We start from the raw sequence: 3,870 nt of genomic DNA on the forward strand, positions 1-3,870 counted from the left end.
TTCAGAACCGTTACCCACCGGGTATCCGGTATTTTTCAATTTAAAAAAAAATAATTAGTTTTTTTTAATACTAGGTTAAATTAGGTCAAGAACTTAGAAACTCTAGATTCAGAATTTGAGATAAAATGATTTTTTTCAAATTGTGTGTTTAATTGGATTCGTAGTATGTAATCATTAAACTTTGAACATTTACAATTATAGTATATAATCATTAAACTTTCAACATTTACTATTAGTCTATTATGGTTTGTAATCGTTAAACAATATTTGTAACCATTTTTCCGTATAATTTGTATTCTTGTTTATGTATTAGTGTTTTGACAATGTTTTATTTTTTACTTCTAAATAACAAACTTTTAATATTTTAGGAAGCGGGTCCGGTTCCGGTTCCAAAAATTCAAGAACCGCTCTAACCGGTTCCGGTTCCAATATCTCAAGAACCGCCGGTTCCGGTTCCGGTTCTTGTCAAATAAGGCGGGTACCCGCCTATACTCACCCCTACTTTTCACCTTAACTCTTCTTCTCATATGATTTTTCACCTATGTATATGCGTATGTACTCAAATGAGAACCTATAATTAGAACACTTGTTTTCCTTGAAAATTGTGAACACCACTACTTTCTATCGAAACCACAAGATTTACACTACGAATATTTTATGAACACCATTTTGAACACCTTATGAGATCTAGGGTTTTACTTAGGGATCGTTTACCAAACACTTACCCGGGTAAGCGTTTATCAAATCATGTTACCTCACCGGATGAATATGTAAGTAAGGATCAAGAATCTTACCCGGTAAGAGCGAGACATGAACCATGAGTCATACCCGGTAAGTGAGGACGAGGACTCTTACCACGGTAAGCGCTTACCGGGTAAATTGTTGCATACGATGTCGTTTTGGTGGACTAAAATCTTACCCAATAAGTAAATAATAATGTTAAATTTTACCGTTAAACATTTACCGGATAAATGTTTGATAAACGACTCCTTAGTATACAACATCTGAACACCGAATAACATTCTAACAAAATTAAAAGATAATGCCAAGTACCAACTCTTAGCAAAAAGCTAATGTATATGTATGTAGCAAATAGATTGAATATTCACATATACTAATAAACTATAATATCATAAAACAATAAAGAAAAAGTACCTAAGGAAAATATTTGAGTGGGGAGAGCGATTATAATTAAAGTTTTAATATATGTATATATATATATATATATATATGCATAAAGGGTCGTTGGAGAAAGAAAGTTACAGTGAGAAGCGTAAGAAAATATCTGATAGAAATGAACGCATAACGAGCAGGATGAATATTGACTACATATCAAACATGTTAATAAATACTGAATGTGCCTGCAGTTCACCAGTACAACTTCCATGGACGAATATCCTAAATAAACCCCCTCCTCCGAGAAGAACTGTGCTATGCCTCCCGATCCCTATAGAGCGAAAGAGCTGCCTGGTGATCCCTAGGTTGCAACACGATTCCATGGATAGTTTCATTCGAGATTGTGATGGATGACATAGCTTATGATCATCGGCTTTGATCATTCCACTAGGCATTTGATTAGGACATTGCACAATGATCCAACACAATGCAATTCCTTTAGCTAACATAACATAAAGAGTCTCTTCTCCAGTGATATCTTGTGTCCTTTACATTTGCTTCGTCCTCTATTTTTGACTCCTCTCGGCTGCGAGTATCTCCCTTTGACTACCACAAGAAAGTATCCCCCATATCTAAAAGGGCTTATGCACTCCACGACTAGTCTTCCTTCCTCGCCAGATAGGTGCTTGTCGGCGAGGGGAACTGCGAAAGATAGGCAGACTGCCAGAGCTTCTTTAAAAATGGCACCAATCGATTCAATAGAAGACATTAAGCAGACAGAGCAAGAAGAGAAGAGTCAATAACTACCTCTTCAACAGTGCTTATTCCCACAACATACTCAATCGTCCTTTCCCCTCCTCTGCACTCAAGTTGTTGTCTTCGTTATGAATAACATATTAAATAATGCAAATCAATAACTAACAGAATATTCAGGATGCATAGAGGGTTAGACTAATAAGGTTAAGTGAGTAATCCCTTTTATTGCTATTACAGGGTGAAAATCACTAAAATACTTTTAGAAAACTCATTTTTGAATAAATAACAAATAAAAGTGTTTTATTCAAAACAAACATCTTTTTGTCGCATCCATTAGATGAGACAATCTCTTTTCATCGCATCAAACCCATGTATTGATTTTATCGCATCAAATGTATTACATCAATTTATCGCATAATTCAGATGCGACGACCCTAATGTTGTCGCATCTTACTAATGCGATAACTCTCATTTGTCGCATCTAACAGATGCGATAAACTCCTCTTATCGCACCAAACAGATGAGATGAACTTAGTCCTCGCGTCTTAAGGATGCGATAACACCAACTTATCTCATCATTCAAATGCGATAAATCTCACTCATCGCAACACTCAGATTCAATATCCAAAAATCCCATGATCAAAAGATCATCATATTCAATATTTGATTATACCACCTTTATCCCAATATAAACTCCCGTAGATAAAAACTTTTGTTTCAACAACAAAAACATTTAACAACACTTCAACATATTCTTCTTCTTCCTTTCTGTTTGTTCAAACCAAGGAAGATAAGCATACACACCAACCTTTTTTCACACTAACCCAAGTAGCAAACAATATCCTACCATATGCACAACGTAATAAAAGGCGGTGGATTATTTAAAAGACATTTTCAAAACAACCCTTCAACTAACACCACATATTCAAAAACAACCCCGAATTTTTAAAATCTTAAACTCGTTTATCATTCACCAGTTCAATTCATCGTCTGTGTCTCATATTTAGCTCTTTCTGGTTAAACAGATGTCGAAAACTTTTATAATCTGTATAAATCTGACATTTTATTCCCAACGGATCGATAATATTCCAAATTTTTTGAATGTTTCATTGACTGAACCATATTTATTTTCATTAATAAAACCAATTTCATTTTGGCTATAAACCATGAAACCGATTCAATTTTAGTTAGAAACATGAAACAAATTTAAAAATGAATGAAATATTATTCTTCAGTTTTCTTGAAGTGTTTCATTGACTGGACAATATTTAGTTTCATATGTAAAACCGAGTTCATCTTGGTTAGAAACCATGAAACCGGTTTCATTTTGGTTAGGAAACATTTCAACAATTTTCACTGTTGAAACAATGTCATTCAGTTTTTGGAATTGTGGGGGTCCATGAAACCAATTTCAATGATGAAACGAATTTCATTAACAAAAACATGTTATTCAGATTTTTGGAAAATGTTTCATTGACTGAACCATATCTGGCTCAAATTTCATTATACAGACGAACAATCAAACAAATTTCACTGGTGATGTATTCCCATCATGAATCAGACCGGTATGAAACAAGTTTTGGATTGGTATGAAACAGGTTTCAGATTACGTCAATATGTTTCATTAACTAGTCCAGTCCCAAATAACATATTTTGCCAAATTGTCTGTAAAAAGATTTTTTTAGAAACAAGATATGTCAAATATATCAATGGAAGGAAAGTCAATGAAACAATGATTTGTTTTCCTAATATAATATGGCTGAAAGTTAAAATGGTTCGTCAATTTTGCCATTTCTTGATTAAATATTAAACCTTTTATTTTATTTTATTTTTCACGTTTCTAATATGTCACATTTTAATCATGACCATTGATCAAGAAAAATGAATGGATGAGATTGGTTTGTAGGGTTTGCACAAAAGAGAGTGGTTTGCATTTGATCGCTCCTATATATATATATATATATATATATATATATATATATATATATATATATATAT

The sequence above is a fragment of the Cynara cardunculus genome, assembly GCF_001531365.2.
Source record: "Cynara cardunculus var. scolymus isolate 2C chromosome LG 6, CcrdV1, whole genome shotgun sequence".
Classification (NCBI taxonomy): Eukaryota; Viridiplantae; Streptophyta; class Magnoliopsida; order Asterales; family Asteraceae; genus Cynara; species Cynara cardunculus.